The following is a 20,784-nucleotide window of genomic DNA, read 5'->3' on the forward strand; positions in this document are numbered from 1 at the left end:
TTAAAAGCTGCCTCTGCGCCGCACGGACTTGGCTGTCTCTATGGCTGTCAAGCGGCCATCTTGTGACCTTCGAACCTGCTCTGTGCAGCAAATAGAGCAGGTTCTGCACATCAGGCCACTGATGCACCAGTGCACGAGTGCACTATGCTTTTGGTTTGGAGTCTACGGAAAAGGGGAATCTGGTTTGTAGATTACCCCTTTTGCAGACGGAATTACCCTCACCATTATATTTATAAATGAAAATAAAAACGCCAGGGATTTGCAACATTGCCAGGTGGCAATTCATCACAAGGTGCTTGTGGATTTTGCATGGGGGGTCCAAGAAGGGATTATAACTGTTTCCTCCCTCTGCGCCGGTGACTTTGGTTCATTTCAAAGCTCATAATCTTTTCAGTTTGGAAGAACGGGACGCACACCTCAACAACTGGAAACCGACCACAATTTTGGTATGACTTTTCTGCCTTCAGTTAGGGATTAGGGGATGTTGTTCCAAACAGACAACACTACCGCAATGCCCCCCGCCCCATTGCTGTGGCTGACCTTGTGTCGGTGAGTGAGATCTTCCACAGTGAATAATACTGATAGCTATGCAGCTGCTGGGCCATTTCAACACCAGTGCGGATTCCTTGATTTGGCTCACACATACTCCCCACGAATGGGAACACCACCCTCAAGAAGTACCAGGAGTAGGGTTTTTTGTTAAGGTGTTCAAAACAACAGAGAACAAGAAGCATCCGCTTGACGCCTTTCGGAGGTCGTCTGGTTGGGTGGTGCCTTTCATCTCTCTAGGCACAGTAAGTTCCCACTGGTAAAGCTTCTTCTCAAAACAGATGCTCAGTCTTTTGATAGCCCCTGCTGCGTGAGCAGGTATTATTTCTCCACCAACATCCAGGCGACCTTCTGACCTGCCTAGTCTCTGGATTTATCCCAGCGTCTCAGGGATTTCCTACCCTGCAAGTAACTCTGCCCACACCTCAATGTGATTGGCCACTCTCTGTCTGTTTGTAGCCAATCAAATGGATGTGTGGGCAGAGACAAAGTATTGCTAGTAATTTCCTCTCAGATTGGCTTAATTTGACATCGGACTTGATTTATAAAAAAATAAATGGGTGGGCCGAGTCTCGGGGGTAGGGAGTCCAGGTTTTCCTTTTGTGACAAGAAATGATCCTCTATCCCTCTTCTCAGTTGACACCCTTAGTAACCTAGTTTTTTGAGGACCATGAAAATTATTGCAGCATAAAGATTCTTCACAGTATGGTACAGAAGTGAATGGGCGTGATTTTGTTGGGCATTGAACAAGGATGACAATCTGTCGGTTGGATGATGTTCTATTTTCTGTATTTAATCAATCACATTCTGTCCTTTAAAATCTGGCACTGATTTGGCCCATACATATGTCTGCTATTTCTGCATACCTGAATTCATATTCTAGTTATTTTTCTCATCCCAATGCTGTAGTAAAGGCTCTTTGATCGTTTAACTCTTCTGTACCTACCAATGAAGTTCTCTAATCTCGTATGGGGCTTGAATGTTGTATTGGCAGCCTTTGCCTACAAACGTTTTAGCTTATTGCTTCATGTGATCTGCTGTTATTGTCATGAAATAACATTGTTTTTTTGGCCGCTGTGGCCTTGTCTTGCTACAAGCCCTTTGTTCAGAAGATTAGTACATACAGTTTCATAGGGTACCCCACCTTCCACATACAAAAGCAACTCCAGATCAAGCCACTCCCCATCCCATTACTGCACTCACTCATTCCTCCATCAGAAAAACCTGCCAACCTACTACTGATATGCTCAAAGGCGCTCTAATCAACGCAAGATCCTTAGTCGCCCACGCCTTAGACATTGCTGACATCATCTCGCTCAACGATCTAGACTTCCTAGCCATCACCGAGACTTGGCTCCATGCAGCTGCAGGCCCTGCACTAGCACTAGCCATTCCTAATGACTACACCATCTACCGCTCAGATAGACAATCTGCCAAAGGCGGAGGAGTAGCAATCATAGCAAGAAGTTTGATCAACATAAGACACATATTAAACCAAACCCTACCGTCTGCTGAACTACTCGCCATTAAACTATCTGCCACTCACTCTAGCACCATCACCATCCACCTCCTATACAGACCTACAGGCCCCATCTCCTCACGAGTTGGGCTGTAGCCCTTAAATGCGGTGGTAACGGTATTACAGCCGCATTTAAGGGCTGGCCCTATCACAAGTTGGGTGCTAAATGGGCTGTTTTACCTCCAGCCTTTCTCTGGAGGTGAAAATCCCCTGTTTTCGGCTGTATTAGCCCGCATAATTAGTGCTGAAAATACCCCATTGAATCCAATGGACCCAATGGGGAATGGGGATTTACCGTTAACACCCAACTCGTGATCCGGCGGTAATACAGCGGGGACCGGTCGGTGCTAGGGCTATTACAGTCGGCGGTATTACAGCCGGGAATACAGCCCAACTCGTGATGAGGCCCTCAATGAAGACATAGCGCTCCTACTTTCCACGAACGTCAAACCCAACACACAGATACTTATTCTTGGAGATTTCAACCTAGGCTTCAACAATGAGAAAGATGATAAAGCCAGCATGGTAGCAAATACCATCTCTGAATTAGGATTTACCCATCTGGTCATCCAGCCTACACACAACAAAGGCCGTACACCCGATTGGATTGCAGACTTGAATTGCAGCACACTTATCCTTGCTAACACACCATGCGCATGGACCGACCACCATCTCATCACCTTCACCATTAACAAAGGCAAACACACTCCAACACCGATGCCCATTGTACCGCCCACTTTCACAAGAAAGAGCAAAAACATCACAGCTGAGAAACTCATCCCTCTACTCCAACCCATTATTGACTTCCCGCTCACCCTCACTAACCCCACCGACCTACTAGACCTATACAACTCAACTATCACGAAGGCCATCAATACCATAGCTCCCCTTAAATTACGCAAACCCAAAACACAAGCACACCTTAATTCATGGTTCACACCTGAATTGAAAATTCTCCGCAAAAATAAAAGGCTAGCCGAACTAACCTGGAAACAATCTCCCTCCATTAACAACAAAAATTCCTATTCAATAGCCTCCATCACCTACAAGTCATCCATTATACAAACAAACAATAAACATGTATAATGACAGAATTAGTAAAGCCAAATCCAACACCAAAGAGCTCTTTAATATACGCCGAGATCTTGAGTCCCCGTCTCCCATACCCGACACCTGTACCAAAGATACTGCCTGGTGCACCAAAATACAAGAAGCCCTCCTGGGCAAAATCGCCATGCTATAATCCAAAATTGAGTCTAAAAAAGCAAGCCTCCCCCCTCATAAACAACCGCACATCACATACTAATTCAACCTGTCAAGCCAAGAACAACCTATTCGAATTCTCAACCATCACTATCAATGAGGCTGAAGATATAATAAACTCACTCAAACCTTCTAAATGTCAAGGAGACATTTTCCCAGTCCCTATCATTAAAGAGGCGGCCAAAAATATTGCCCTGTTCATTACCTCGCTCATCAATTCCTCCTTCACATCCAGCATAGTTCCCAACAACCTAAAGGACTCTTGTGTACTACCTCTCCTCAAGAAACCTACTCTAGACCCCAACATTCCCACAAATTACAGACCCATCACTACCGTCCCCTTCCTACTAAAAATCCTCGACCGAGCGGCTTACTTGCAGATACAGGACCATCTTGAAAAAAACAGCCTATTAGGATTTAGGCAATCAGGTTTCCGACCCAAACATGGCACAGAGACAGCCCTTATCAACCTCAAGACCCAAATGGACAATCTCAAAGACAAAGGTAAACAAGCCTTCCTTCTACTTCTTGACCTTTCTGCCTCCTTCGACCTGGTAAATCACAATATACTATGCCAACACCTAACCTTAGCAGCCAACTTCTTGGACAAAGCAAACGCATGGATCCAGTCATTCCTGAATAACCGATCCATGAGGGTCTTCGCTCCTACGGAAGCCGCTAAACCAGCCCCCGTCACATTCAGCGTCCCCCAGGGCTCATGTGTCTCCCCCACACTCTACAATGTCTTCACGAAACCCTTATTCGACATACTGGACCAACTGGGTGTCATATACCAATTACGCAGACGACACCCAAATACTCATACCACTAACTGGAGACTATGCCACTGACAACGCTGTACTTAACATATATTCCATCATACAAGAATGGATGGCTAACCACGGCTTATGCCTCAACGACGACAAAACTGAACTGCTCCTCCTAGGATCTCAAGCCAGACTCGGCAACCTCAACAAATCATACCAATCTTTCACTATTGACGGCAACAGCATCCCGACCTCCAACAACGTCAGAACTTTAGGAATTTATCTCGAGTCCTCCCTCACTCTGACCAGACAAATCAACACCACTTCATCCGCCACTGCTTACACTTGTAAGCTTATTAATGCGTGCAGACCCTACCTCTTGACCCCTAACTGCATCACGCTAGCAAGAGCACTTGTACTCTCGGATGTTGACTACTGCAATGCCCTATACCTGGGCACAAGCATTAAGAACATCAACAAACTTCAAATAATCCAAAACAATGCAATTAGATCAGCATTGAACCTCCCCAAGTATGACCCCATATGAAACATCAGACGCTCCAATCAATGGTTATCCATACCCCCAAAGAATCGATTATAAAACACTTTCCCTTACACACAAGTGTCTACACAACCAAGCACCCAGATACCTATCGGACAACTTTTCGGTCCACACTCCATCCCGCCAAACTAGATCAGCCTCAACACAAACCTTAAACATTCCTAGGTTCAAGCTACAAAAAGCAGGTGGCACCAGCTCCACCGTACTTGCATCTAAGCTTTGGTACTCCCTCCACACCACCCTGAGAGCTGAACCCTCCTTTTACCGCTTCAGAAGCGGAGTCAAAGCATGGCTTCTTGCCAATGAAAGATAAAAGCTATACTCAAAAGGCAACTAGGAGTACTCATTTTCCACTCCCTGTACATATTTACCCTCCCTGATAATCTTCTATTCTTTTACCCGCTGTACATAGATCTCTACGACTTGAACATGCGCTGCTTTGTATTAACCCGTTCCGTATTGTATTGCATTGATTACTGCTCTCAACTACATGTACCTCACTGCATTAACTATGTAAGCTTGTCAAGTGCCTGGATGCCCCAGGGCCAGGCGGTGCTATACAAATAATAAACTAAACTAAACTTTCATAAAGTGTAAGTGATTCTTAAAATCCTTCATTCCTGTTACTTAGTTTCATATTAAACGAGACCTATTTCTACCAGTTTTCTTTCCTAATTCTTCCAGTGTTGCTGGGAAGGTTCTCTGCAATTTGCATTTAAGCAGATCCCTAAAATTCGATCTTGAAAGGAAAATGGGTATTAGTTTAACCAATAGGTTGCCTGACAGTTTTGATTGCCAAAAACTCAAACGAAAAGCCTTTAAGCCTTCCATTGCCTGACGGTTTTCTCCCACCTACTCCCCTGGAATCTTCCATTCAGGTGGCTAGGGAAGGGCCATCGCTTTTGAATGTCGACCCTTGTAGTGGACAACAAGGGAGGATCACCTGAGTGGAGGATCACAGGGGATTGGGAGGAGAATACCCAAGGGTGAGACATGATATTTTCCCTTTCCCAATTATACACCAACCCACTCTCCCTCGGCCGTCATGGGGTATTTCCATTCACACTCCATCTCCCCCTCCCAATTTCCAACAAGTACAGAGAGGATACAACTAAGAACAAAGAGAAATACCCATAGGAAAGGCAGTGGAAGGGAGGACAGGGCCTAGGGTGTCCCACTAATAGTATGGTAGGTTCAGGCACTCTACTCCAACTGACTCTTTACGCCAGAATAAAAGGTGTTGTTTTGCCAGAAGCAAGGAGCAAACTGGGGATGTCGACTGTACCAGAGGAGCCAATGTGCAGGAAGAGGCAGGAGAGTCGCCTAGAGAGTCCCGAGTGGAGTGGCGTGCCGAGACACTGGCCCAGTGTTTTTGAGGTGCTGCAGCATGGCTAAGGAGCTGTGTCTCCCGAGAGCCTGAGTGAGGCAGACTTAGACCTGCTGGCCGAGTCCAGAGAGATGCTTGTTCCCTTGGGATGTTTGCCGGTCCCAAGGGTATCTGAGGGAGGGGCAGGTGGTGAGATCCTGACCGAGACCCAGTGTATCCCGAGGAGACCGATCACCAGTGCTGTGCTACCCGCCAAGTTTCGTGAAATTCCGGAGAGAGAAACTCGGGAGCAAGCGGGTGGCAGCAACAGGAGTAGAAACAGACCAGATTTACAAGCGGCACAAAGGTAAGAAAGCAGGAGAGAAAGTATAAAGAAAGATGCGCTAGCGGCACAGAGGCAAAGAGCGATAAGACGAAAGTGAACTTTAAAGAATGTAAGAGAAGAGTGGGTGTGAGTGACCCAACTGACTGGAAAAGTGAAAGTAAACGCGAAAGAAAGTTTCTAAAGTGAAAGTGCAAGCGGCACGACAGAATGAGGAAGGTGCAAGGGTGCACAACCAAAGGAACAGTGTGTGCATGGGGCACAATAAAGACAAGAGAAGTTTGCAAGAGGCACCGAAAGATGCAAAGAAGGTGCACAATAGAAAATAGGATGTGTAGGAGGCACTGTTAAGTTGAAAAAAAGAGTGAAAGAGGCACAGAAGGGAAAAGGTGCCAGAAGAAAGGTACAGAGAATAAGGAGAGGGGTTAGAGGTCAGTGTCTCGCCTGGGAGGAGCAAAGAGCCCCGTGTTTTTGAGTCTCTGATTCTACGACCATGTAAGAACTGTACAGTGAAAGGTACATCCTGACTAGGAGAACTTTGTTTGAAGACGAAAGGGGTCTAGGCTTGGGGAAGGGAACCCTGAGAGGCCTAACAAGAATTGTGCAAGAGACATTGTTGAACTTAGTAAAGAGAGGCCTAGACTTGGGAAAGGGAACCCTGAGAGGCCTCACAAGAACTGTGTATTTTTTGTTTGGAACCAGAGGAGTCTGAGTTTGGGGAAGGAAACCCCAAGAGACCCAGACACATTGTGAACTTTATTGACTTGCTCCAAGAGCCCTACGTGGAAGGTTCCAAGGGCTACCCTTTTGAATTGAAGTATCTTGCACTGGCAGAACTACACCTATTGGTAAGACCACCCAAAACCAGCTGAGGTTTACATTTCTGTTTTCTTGAACCACTATTTTTCATTCACCAGACTTCTTATCACATTTTATCAAAGAGTGAGGGCAAGCATAGGTTTAAACAGACACATTTTGGTTTTGGACTTCCAGACATTAACAACCCTTAGAAACAACAGTTGAAGGAACATCCCTTTTGAGTTAGGACCAGTTAGGCATTACACCAACCCCGGAACTTTATTAAATAAAAGTTTTTGAAACTATTACCTTTTGAGTCTGTCTCTCTTGATACCATGCCTGTATCACAGTAGTATCATGTGTTGTAGAGTGTTATGCGCTTATAGGGCCTGCTCCCCTAGCCCTCTTGGCATAAAAGGCCTCATGCTACTCGTGCAAGAGCCAAAGCCGCGTCTGTGGCTTCTTTTTGTGACATGTTCCCCTGAAGACATTTGCAAAGCAGCTACATGGGCTATTTCTGCAAGCATTATTGCTTAGATACTAGTCCTGGAGCAGATGCAGTTTGGTTGACTGTGATCACTGCTGCTTCTGCAACCTCCCAAAAATATATGATGTTTTAGATTCTACCAAACGTATTGGGGATGGAAAACAGAATGTGAGAGTAACGACAAGTTGTTCGTATGTCTTTCTATTCCTAGTCCAGAGTCCCTTTTCCTAGATATGTCTCACCCACCATCCCATATAATAAGAGACCTTGATGGTTTTTATATAGCCTATGGAAAAGAACTGGCAGTTGGTTCTGGGACTGTCAGATGTTTGTTGTGGATGGGACCCTTACACTTTGATTTTGTACTGTATGTTCTTGCCCCATTCCCTTCTCTGGGAAATATATGTGCCTAAGAGGGCAATGGGCGATTAACGTGTATATCTCTCTTTCTCTCTCTCATTCTCTTTCTTTCTCTCCCCTCCTCCCCCCCACACATTCCACGTTATGCCGGTGTCGCCTTCTGCTCACAAATGTGCCTATTGAAGAACTGTGGGAAAGCTCATTAGGGATTAAGCCTGCTACCTGCTCAGTTTGCTGAGTACCCCCTATCACCTTCCCAGACGAGCGGACATGAGCCAATTCAGTGTGTCTTATTTTATCAGACTCTGAAGCATGAAGGTTTTGCTAGCTCGTACCTTATAGCATCATGATCTACAGGGCGCTCTGAGGTTTTCTGCAAAAGGTGCATCCACCAACTGAGATACTTTACAAATTATATTCAAATGATCAATTTGTGGGTTTACCCACTTAGGAGTAAGTGGAAAAAATAGAGTTGGCAAATGGGTGATTTAATTCCTAAGGGAAAAGCAGAGTGAAAAAGGATGGATGCAAGAGTTTGAAGTGACCATATCCACTATCATAGCTCTCTGTGCAGGCTTCCATACCAGCAATTGGCGCGTCTGCATTATTACAGAATGAGGCCAGCAGCATGTGTTTATTTACATATGCAAGCATTTCTACAGTCCTGTTGGAGAGATTTATGGGTCAACAATGAATTGCAGAGAGTTCACCCCCCACCACCCCAATCAAAGCGCCACACCAATAACTCAATTTATCAGATTTCTTACTAGCACACTTTCTGACTCATTTTACACCAATATAAGCCCTCACGCCGGTGAAATAGATAAGCCAAGAATCATGTTTGTGTGCAGAAAGAATATATATTTATTATTTAGTAAGCAAAATCAATTAATTACAAAATAATCACAATTTACACCACCTTACTCCGTGACACACAAGCTTTCCTACCAATTCCCTTTTCCCAAATATTGAAAACACAAGGTTGTTCAGGGTAACCAAAGATCACAGAATCTCTAAACCACCAACATGTACAGTTTTCTTCCCTCCCACCCTTTGGGTGCGTACAAACACAGGTTTATGCACTTCATGCACTTGGGTCACTCACAAAATACTAATGTATTGAATTGTGCATTTCCCTGGACATGACAGAACATTTTAACTTCAGAACATACTTTGCCTGGGGTTTACTTTAAATAACATCCAGCGCTTTTTCAGTTGGCAAAATTCGTTTCATGCACAATGCCTTTCGGCTCGGACATCTCTGCGTGCGTTCAATTTCTAACAATGTTCAAATCTACAAGCATTTAATAACAAAACACATTTTTCCATATATTTTACTCTTTTCCTTTACCACTAGGCAGTGAAAATCTATCTTCGATTTGGATTCTCTTTCACACTCTCAGTAGAGGGTGTGACTTTTCAATCAGTTATTTCCCTTTGCTTAACCTGGAAGACACATTTCTTCCCAGCACAACCCTATTGATTCAGTTTATCATTCAGAACCTCTCTGCTTTAAGGCATGATCTAGGGGATAGTGCACAGTTGAGAATTTCGTTTTTTAAATGCACACCCTCCCTTTTAGTGGATTTTGGGGTTGCCAAAAAGAATGTAAGGTTACCCAATGACTTTAAATAACTATATCTTATCAGCACGGGGAGAGAGGGATCAGAGATTTTGAACTTCCGATAGCTTGCACCCGTGTTCTTTGACTCTGTGGGAATTAATTGAATTATTAGTTACTCAGAAAACACTAGGGATCAACTCCTCGATACCCGCCCCCGGAATAATTTTTTAGACAAAGCATTCATTCAAATAGAAACCCACCAATACTCTATTCGGCTGGACACGTTTACTCACTTCACATTTCTCTGGGTTTGGTGGTCAGGAAAAGTCATCAAGGCCCCTGGATCATTTCAGGGGAAACACAGGGACTTGGTTAGACAGCCTCCATAGACCTCCAGAATCCATGGCACTATTTGCCTCTCCAAATTCCCTCCAGATTTTAGTCCATCTCCTGGTCTAATCTATGTAGTTCTGCCAATTATACCATAGAGGTGAAGTCATCTTAGATAGCTCAGATCATATCGGACAGCTCTGCTCTTTTAACCCCATAATCACACCCCAAAATATCTAAATGATGAGGTGCCAGCTTATTGGCACATCATTCGGATTGGATAACTATTGTCCACCCCCTTTGCAATGATTGGTTTCTTTTAATACTAGGCACCATCTCTGGGAGTTATAGCTCCACCTACTTGCAATTATCTTTCTGAACAATGTTATATTTGAAGCTCAAATCTACAACGTGACCCTTTTTTCCAATAACCGCCACAAACTATATATTTTCAGTTTGGTCAAATCATGCCGGACGTGATGCACTGTCTCTCATTTTCGGAACAAGGTTGCAAGTTCGAATGACTGATTTTTGTGTTTTCTTCAAAAAAGGGTCAAATGTATTGTCTCAAGATTCGATATACAGATATCTAATTCAATAAGCTACCCTGTTCCAGATTTTCCACTCTGTAGCTTTTTCTGGGCAGCCATAATCACATTTCAGGTTCCAACTTTGGTTCACAAGGTCGAATATTTTGTAGAGTGGTCTAATTGGATGGATCTTTTCATAAACTGTCATGATCTTTGCATCATTTTAGTGAGCGTTATGGTTCCAGAGGAAAATAACAAAATATGATCCTCCATATAAATCTACGGCAATCTCCAATAAACATGCATGATTTTTACTTTAATTAACCTCACATGTCTTTTCTTTAAGAAACTTAACATGCGGTCTGGCCATCTGCTCCTTTGTTGACGTGGCCTGCAATCAAGTTATTTAATCCTTTTTAAAGTCAATAGCCTGACCATTGGTCATCATATCTTCTTCGAACAGAGGATCCCAACCCCTCGACTCATGTGACAGACACCCTTTGGTGTCTGTCAAATGTCATCAGCTGAGGGAGAGGGACCACGAATTTGAGTTAATTCTTGTGGATTATTCGGAGTTTGCAACCATGCCGGCTCTTTGTTTGCTAAGTGTTGGTCCAGTCGCCACAATACAACTTTCCGCAAGCACAGCTCTGCACCCTTTCCTAGATCTGTCGCAGCCTCAGACATTCCCAGATATTCTGATAAAATTGGGGGTGAGGGGGTGGTGTGTGCAGTACCTAGGCCTACATTTGGGCTCAACATAAGTTTCCAAGTTTCCGGTGGTCTGAAGAACAGACATTTTGATTTTAAATATGTTACATTTATTTACATGTGAAAAAGCCCACTTTTATTGCTTTGTCATCTACAATTTTATTTGCACTCTGCCATCAATATCCATCTTTAGATCATACTTTATATAAAAAACGGCACAGGCACTGGAGTTTCACTGGTAAACCGTTCCTTTCAATCTTTGCTGCAATTGTCTTCAGTTTTCACAATGTAGTGAAAGGTAGGCCTCTGGTTTTGGGGCATTGTCATTCAAAAATAGGGCCCATTTCGTGTGTATACCCTTTATTTCTCTGTAAACAGCATTTTGATGGGTGGCATTTGAGAATGAAATGCTGCTCTTGTTGTTTGACAGTCACATCATGCTTTGCATATTTGTGCACATTTTGGGCCTTGTGGCCAGGGATGTTCAGCTGCCTTGGGGCCATATTTACCCAACAGTATAAAATGACTCAGTCTAGGGCACTCCGGAATAAAAAGGTGAGAGGGATGAGAGTATATGTAAAGGACGCAAGTGTTTAAGTCAAAGGTGGGTTTTGTGAAAATGTGCATACAATTCTGCATTCCTGAATCTCACTGTATTTATTCATTTATAACATGCTTTCGCCAAGATACTATTGTGTTACAAGAACATGGGGAAGTGACTAGACTAGAACAAATGAGTCTCAGCTGAGAGTCTGAGTTAAGGTGAAATGATTTAAGCAGAGTACGGAAACGGAATAGTAAAAGTGAGTAACTAACATCAAGAGGCAGGGAGTTCCAAAGATTGGGTATCAATCAGCAGAGGGAAGGAACGGAACCGGGATTGTGCACAGGTGGGCTTGGGACTAGAGAGTAAGATCTGATTAGCAGACTGAAGAGGCCTAGGAGGAACAGAGAATGAAAGCAGATAGGAGAAATGGGGAGGAGCAAGGCCCTGGGTGCTTTTGTAAACAATGGTCTGAAAAGGGAACAGTATGCAGTTATCAAACGTGAGTCAGGATAGAGAGCGGATAAATGACGAGACAGATGACTGGGGGAGAGCAGTCAGAGAGTGCTGAATTGAAGATAGACTGCAAAGGGGCGAGACTGTAGGAAGGAAGGAAAATAACAAGAGAGGAACAGTAGTTAAGCCGAAGGAAGATAAGGATAGTCAGGAGAAGCTTAGTTGCATGGAATGACAGGAAGGGGAGGAGGGAGCTCTTGGTTGTTGAAAAGCTGAAAACTGCATGACTTGGAAATAGCAGTGCTATGAGGAGTAAAGGGGAGGGTGAGTCGAAAATAACCCCATGTTATGAGCAGCAGGGCTAAGAGAAAGTGATGCGGTTGGGGGGGGGGTTAAGGAGGAGGAAGAAGCGAGCGAATGGCAGATGAAGGGAAGAAAAGAACTTCAGTTTTAGGTGCATTAAGAGAAAGAAAATAATGTATCCAAGGTGGATGCGAGAAGACAGACAGATATTAGTATGGAGGGAGTCGGCAAATGAAGGAAAAGATGAATATTTGTGAATCATCTGCTTAAAATTGGGATAATGTGAGATGTGCTTTTGGCTGGGCTTTGTACAGTGTAATGAAATGGAATGATGGCTGACCAACCAAGAAAAGATGTGGGGCTAAACCACACAGACTTTCCTATGCTCACAGCATGACAAAAGCAAAAACCTCTGTACTCTGGGTGGACACAGCCTACAGGCACTGTTCGCCCTGTCATATTTAGTTGGGATATCACCGTTGGAGTACACAATGCATCTCCAGAAGGGGGAGGACCAAACCCTCCAGCTGCCATGGCCAGCCTGATTAACTAACCAAGGATCCCTGGATCTGCGCTGCTCTTTTGTTGGCCACTGCAGATGGTGGCAGCAATTTGCATCTCAATTAGAGGGTCATTCAAACAGGCTCACATGGGGCCTGCCTGCAGAGGGTAACAACGTGGTCTGGATACCCCAATAACCGTTCATATGGATCTGTGACAACCTGAAGCTAGCTCCCGCTCTCGGTATAGATTGAAAGTGAACTGTCATGTCTTGGACTGCGTGTTTACAGTAGGCCACCCTGCAGAAGGGACCCCATTCATAAGGTATGAGAATGTGGTTTGCAGAAGTAAGAGCCCGGTCTCGCTGCAGCTTCAAGGGAGATTTGCCGCTTTTAATCAGGAACCAAAGAGAGCTCCATTAACCAGAGAGAGCCATTGATCCCCAATAGACAGAATGATGGGTGGGATCACGTTTCACCCTTTTACCTATTCTATTACAAAGAACTCTTGTTATGACTCGCGCATACAGGAGATTGTTAGTGGGGACCCAAGGATTGGTTCATTAAGGTAGGCTTAGACTACACCAATCACTGTGGCCCATTTGGCTTTAAAGGAGGGCTGAATCCCTCTTTGACAGATCCCCTGAAGACTTTGCAAGGAGTAGCAAGAAGAACTCATTGTTGGACCCTGACTAAAGGTTCAGTCTACCTGTCATCTTCCGCAAGTGAAGGAAGGCTTGAACCTCCAAAGAGGGAAGCAAGATCACTCCCCTAAACATCTCCCAGGGAGCAGAGGGAGATACTGAATCCAGAGGACCCTCCAGCAGCTCTAAAATTGGCACTGAGCCAGCACACACTGTGCCCTGCGAGGCTCTGCAGCGAACGTCCTAGGTAGGAAGCGCCAGAAGGTCTCTGAACCTACAATGAAGGACAAGAGCGCTGCCTGCAACCCAATCCTCATTTTTGATCGTCCGCTTTAAAGGACGACACAAGCCCAGTGAAGAAGCTCAGAGAAGTGCCTCGATGAGCATCTACCAACGTTAGACTTAAAGGAACTTTTTGAGCCAGTCGAGTTCCTTCGAGCTGTAACCGAATGTTGTTTCGCCGCAGTCACTTATAGACATCCGAGAGGTCTCGACCCACCTAGCACAATGCCCAATAATCTAGCTTGTTGCAGCACAGTCTGCAGTGCCCCCATCCCAAACGCCCTCCCCAGCTGTATGTGAACCACCATGTCTTGATCAACTCAACGGCTAGCTAGCCGCAAAACCGATCTCCTTCAACATCTACCAAACGACCCGCAAGATAAACTCAGAGGAAAACCCACACCAGGGACAGAAAGGAAATACCTGCAAACTACCGAATTGCAAGGGTATACTACCCCTGGTTCAGCAACCACAACCAATACGACCCAAAGGTAAACGCCAGAAACACAAAGGAATTATCAGTAAACAACCAAATTCTGAGGAATGACAACACCTGGTTCAACAACCACAATAACACAATCTCACTAAACTAACAGATTCTAAAGGACCACAATATGCCACGACACAGAACAGGATGATGCCAGAGAAAACTGGTAGAAAGAATAAATCAAATCGAACCACACCATGGCACCCGGCCAATAAACACAGAATAATAGAACAAACTCCAAGAGAAGGGAATAATCTTTATACCTAACGCCATACCTCTGGACGGACCTCCAACCAGAAGAATTCACAACCACCAATGATATTAGACACTCCAGCAATATACCGGGACCACACTGGAAAAGACCAGGAACACCTGTATGGAACAGGTGGGAAAATGATGCCCTCACTCCATACATCACAAAAACACTAGGGCACCTACAGCAACTATAAAGAGATACAGAAGAGTAGCCGGAAGAAGTCTGGAACAAATACAAAACCTAGCACATCTACTCTGATGAAACAGACCATACTGAGCACACCGCACATTCTGAGACCAACAAGGAAACCTGCCAACAAGACCACCATATGATGAAACATGGAACAAAACAAAGCACTGCTGAAAATGCACTGCAATCTAATCAATGCAAGTTCAATGTCCAAACATGCTACAGAGAACTACGATCTACTCTACACCGGTGGAATAGACCTCTTATTCGTCACATAAACCTGGTTAGATGACAATTGCAAAGGCACACTACACAGCTGTCTACCCGACAACTTCAAATGCACACAGATGAACAGAAAGGGAAAAAGAGGAGGAGGACTTGCAATAGCCTACAAAGAATACTTGAAAATAAAAACCTGAAAATAAACAGACGGCCCACTGAACATCAGAAACTACAAATCCCTCCTCCTTCACCTGACTAGTTACTCAAAAACAAACTTCACATTCATACTCCTCTATAGACCACCAAACTATGACTCAACCTTGTAGACACCTTCATAGAAACCATCACAAATGTAGCCATAAAACAGGACCATGTGATAATCCTCCCAGACTTCAACAAATGGTTTGAAGAAGAGAATGCAACCTCTCAAAAATCACTAATTAAGCATCTCAAGACAATGAGACTACTCCAGATGGTGAAAGGAGCGACACACACAGCAGGACACACTCTCAACGCAATCTTCACCAACAGGAATCGAATCTCTCTGACGCCACAAATAAAAATACTATGGATTGATCACCTCATTATACCATTCGTGATCCAGCTACCAGCTAAAGCACCCAAACCACCCCAAAAGCTTCCTGAGGTCTTGAAATACCATCGGAAGTAGTAACCTACAAGAACACCTGGACTCCTCCAAACCATCAACTGCAAGCCTGAACGGAACCGACTGAGACGAAAGAGCAGGCTGTGGAGTGCATTTAAAGGCCCCGACCAGAAGTCCCTTTCACACGAATAGCAAGATTTTAAACACTGAAACAAAAACGGCCTGGCATTTGGTTTTTTTTCAAGTTAAAGTGCCATGTGGAAAGGGGCCTACTAGACATTACCAATGGATAAGCAGCATTTTAATTTATCAAAGATCCGTGTCTCATGGAAAACAGGATTTTTAAACATTGAAAACAGAAACGGCCTGCACATGTGTGTGCAAATGAAAACAGTTTTTAAAAAAAGTAAAAGTGAAATAAATATTACTGCTCACAGAAAAATGTCAAGAAAACAAAACATGTGTGGGTTGAGAAAGGTATATTATGTTTCACCCACAAAACTCCCGTGACATTTGAAGAGCCACTTTGTCTTCATGTAAAATGTCAGGCCAAGGCAGTCCCTTTTGCTGGCTAGTGGCAGAACTTCACGAAGGAAAGCTCCCACTCTCAGTCTGGATGTCACATCTCCCATCTAAAGACCAACCACAATAAACATGTCCTGCTAAAGGCATCAAAATGCAGTGTTATCCAGACATGCTGGCTCTGAAAGCATGGACTTTAAGAAAAGTCACTGTTGGCTGGAGCACGACTAATATGTGTGAAAATGGGGGCAACCACTTCAAAGAGCAAGGTTCCAACACGAAGGAGACTGATAAAGACACAGGCTGACACGTTGAAAATAAATGGCCGGAAGCAGGAGCAAGACCATTTGTCCCACATTAAGATTTAGAATTTATTTAAAAGGACTATTATTTATGCCTTTTTCTCAGCCATCATAAGGCAGCTAGGTTTCATCTATGTAACATTGTTTTATGTAATTTCCAGGCGATTTTGGGGATATACAATTCATCTTCCTGTGACTCTGGAAACTGTAAGGACAAGTTAAACTAGGTTTCTGGCTGATCTAGACATGTTCCAAATGTGAGAATGGGTGAGCGGGTGGAAATTGAAATTAGGGATATGCTTAATAACTTGCACATTCATAACTGTTGCGCTTTTTATGGAAACGGCAGGAGGGTGCCACATGGCCATGCTACATGATAGATTTGGTGGTCGGCTTATCTAATTCCCCATGATTAGCTCAAACAGAAAATAATTTAAGTCTGGCAGTTGCTAGTAAAATTATGAAGTTGTGATACATAACTAGTTTTTGCCAAAATGTTAAAAGGAGAACAAAGGATAAGTGGGAATTGCCATATGTTGCTCCAGACCCCTGAACCAATCCTGATCTGGAGGCTTAGTTTGGGAGGAGAGAGATGGTTAACTGTCCAATTCTAGTGACAGATTATTGCAGGGTACTTCCCCATGATTGTAAAATTGGTGGTGTCATTGCTGCTATATAAGGGGGACTGCACTAGAACACACAAAAGAAACAGGAGAAATACAGGTGGACAGAGGAGAGACGGACCATCAAGAAGGCTGCTGAAACTTACCATCTGACAGCTGTAAGGAGAGTGCATCTGGTTGCAGCTGTCTATCTCTGGGAAGGCCTCAAAGCTGACTGGGTCCTGTGGTGGAGAGCGGGAGGCCATATTTGAGAGTGGAGTGGCCAGACCCCCACCCTATCTTTCCAGAGTGTCCTGAGATGCAGCTGGCTTTCCTGAACCTTAAACGGAGGCTTGCTATGTAAGTAGAACTGAGCCCTTGGTAACCAAAAGGTGAGGGTGTCTACTTGCCTTGAGTCCATTCTTTATAGTGGGTCGCGGGGGCACAACCATGTACATCCTTAGCATATGTAACCAAAAATATTAATTTAATTAATCCCCCATTTGGCAGAACAGTACGGGGTGAATTTTGTTAAAATTTCAAATTAAAGCTCACTTCCCAGTGTGCACTGAAAACTATAACCTAGAATTTAATTGGGTAATCCTTGTTGTCCAGCGGACCCTGACTTCTTTAAGAAAGACAGGTGTCTTTGTTCTTAAATCAGTCCAACCTTTTTATCCAGCTTCCCCAACACAGGCCTTTCCATAAGAGGGGACTGAAATCCAAAATTCCCCTAAGCATTCCAATTTTTTTGTTTGACTTCCCAACCTAAACCAAAGCAAAGGGGGGTGGGAGGGTAGAGTCCTGAAAAACAAAGCGATAAATCACCCTGTGTTTATTTTGAGCCAACAGTGTGGGTGAAATTATAACTGTCATATGTATTTTTACCAATCTTGAAATTCTACTGCTACCTTTTAAGCCTGCAGGAAAACCAGAATTGCACAACATTACATAAATGCCCTTGTTATTGATCAGTGTAATTATTTTTTCGTAAAGTGAAATTTGCAGAAAGCAAGAATTGTGATGGTGTTCTTGTTAACTCATTTTTGTGATTTATTTATGCTGGGAGAAGTTGATTGTGTTGTGCCACGGTTAAAGTGGTGTTGACCTTTTCGTACTAATTTCTCTTACTTTTAATTTAAATAAATACCAATATATTTCCCGTACACCGGCCTGTTTTCTTGACTCATTGTTGGCTCAGGGGAGAGGGATCAAAGGGGCATGATATAGTTCTGAATAGGGCTAAAAAAAAGAATGTGTTAAATAGTTTGTTGCATAACCACTTGAGTGGGGAGGGAAGGAACCCTGTGTTGAGGGGGGTTTATCGATAAACTGTTACAAGGCCTAATCTAGAAATGGATCGCTGAAGCAATAGACAGCATCTCCCCAGAAAAACCCTTCATCCCTTCAAAAAGGAAGCAGTGGCAAGATGGTATACACTCCACCTCAGTATAATGAAAAAAAAAACAGAAACTTGAACTAGAATGGAGAAAATTCTACAGCCAGGCAAAAAGAATAAACGATCGAAAACAAATCTGAGCATACAAAAAGGAAATACGGCAACCGAATCACAATATCCACCAACACCCAAAAAGAACTATTCAACATCATAAATGAGATCAGAAACCCACCTGGATGCAACAATACCTCGGCACCTTCCCAAAAACTATGCAACAGCCTTGCAGACCACTTACAAAATAAAATCACTGATATACATCGGATCATACTGACCAGACCGTGCACATGCCCCACCGACCCTGGTACCACAGAATAGCCTGCAAAGCTTCAAACAAATATCAGTAGAGATATTCATGAAGCTGGTGAAACCTAGCAGTAAAGCAGGATCACCAATGGACCCTGCCCACAAGACGTCTATAAATCAATCCTAACACAATACACGCCATTGGAACAACACATAAACCTCTTCAACGAATCGCTCTCAACAGGGAGAGTACCGTGGTCTTTCAAATCTGTGTACATTAAACCACTCCTCAAGGTTATTACGGGCGATGTGGAAGACCTATCTAACTACAGACTATCAAGCTTTCCCTTTCTGGCAAAACTGCTAGAAACCTATGTCTATGAACAAACACTGGAACATGTAGAAATACTCCAACTACTGGACCAGATACAAGTTGTCTTCAGCCCTATGAGAGGGACGGAGTCAGTATTTCTCTCTATCTGGGTTGACCTAAAGACCAACGCAGACTCCAACACAAACTCTGCACTGATACTACTTGACCTCTCTGCTGCGTTCGACACAGTCATCCACAACATCCTATTCAAGAGACTGGAAGAAATGGGGCTCACCGACACGACACTGCTCTGGATTAAATCGTTCCTATCAGAAAGAACAGAAACAGTATGGATACAACCATTCAAAACAGCGCAACGCGACACCATATGTGGAGTACCGCAAGGCTCCTCCCTATCCCCACTTCTCTTCAACATCTACTTGACCCCACTAATCTACCTCACCGAAAGGAACAGCCTCACCTGCTACAACTGCGCAGATGATACCCAAGTCCTTTACAAAAACAAAGCTGCACAAGAGGGGAACACAACACTAGTAGACGGTCTGAAAGAACTCTGCGATTGGATGAGCACAAACAGCCTCAAACTTAACCCGGGCAAGACCGAAATCATGATCATAGCCAAAAACCAGGAAAGCAACCAATACATCCCATAGCCATCCGAAATAGGAACAGCGCCCACACCATCATAAATAGTCAAAAACCATGAAACCTTAATGGACAACAAGCTAACATTAGACCTGCAAGTAAACGCAATAATCAAGAAATGCATCTTCCACCTAACACAATCAAAAAGATCCTACCATTCCTCTCCTTTCCTCACAATACACTAGCTATCATTCACCTCATGTCCAGGATAGACTACGCCAACAGCCTATACCTCGGAATGCCGGATTATCTACTGAAGAAACTGCAATGTATATAGAATGCAGTGGTCCGACTCCTCCTCAAATTCTCACGAAGAGCCCACATCCCTCCTGTGCTAAAGATGCTACTTTGGCTACCAGTCAAAACAAATCACTTTCAAAGCAATGTGCATAACACACAGAACAATCCACGGCCAAGGTGCAGAACTCCTACAAAAGAAAATTGCCATTTAACAGCCAACCAGAACACTCAGATCCAGCGACATCTGCCTGGAACCAAAACCGTACACAAGGAAAAAACTTGGTGGATCAGCATTCTCTTGCCTAGCCACAAAAATGTGGAACTCCCTCCCGAGAGGAATACGAAACATGAAGGACCATCTAAAATTCAGAAATCTCCTAAAAACTTGGCTCTACAATACAGACCTGGATGAAAACGAATGAGCAACACCCACACCGCTCAGAATATACACACGTATCGCAAGACGGAAGACTAAAGCGTACCACGACAAGTGCAGGGAGGTGGAGAGACTTCTGACTGGGAGGGAGACCCGGGTTCCCAAGGAGGGTCTTAACGGAGGCTAACGAGAGAAATGGGAGCATCCTCTGCTTACACCTCAGAAATTGTAAACCTAACACAACCATACCTCAATTGCACAACAAACTGCATGCACTTCACTACACTACAATGAAAGAAACCACACATGGCCTTGCACAATAGCACATGACAGCTGCCAACCAAAAAATTACACCTACGGACGAACGGTGTAAACTGAACTGAAGTTGCTAACAGCACATCACAGCTCCCTTGCAGGTTTTCCCCGCTCAGTCCTACTAATTTACCCTACCGTTTTGCTTTTCTGCGCCAGGCGACCACTGA

The 20,784-nt window shown here is 44.0% G+C and overlaps 1 protein-coding gene across 2 annotated transcripts in view; it reads left to right on the forward strand.

Annotated features, from left to right (window-relative positions):
• Positions 1–20,784, forward strand: part of KIAA1328 (KIAA1328 ortholog) — a 1,369,495-nt gene that overhangs the window by 574,014 nt on the left and 774,697 nt on the right. The window lies entirely within an intron of this gene.

The sequence above is a fragment of the Ambystoma mexicanum genome, chromosome 6p, assembly GCF_040938575.1.
Source record: "Ambystoma mexicanum isolate Mex_15411 chromosome 6p, UKY_AmexF1_1, whole genome shotgun sequence".
Lineage (NCBI taxonomy): Eukaryota > Metazoa > Chordata > Amphibia > Caudata > Ambystomatidae > Ambystoma > Ambystoma mexicanum.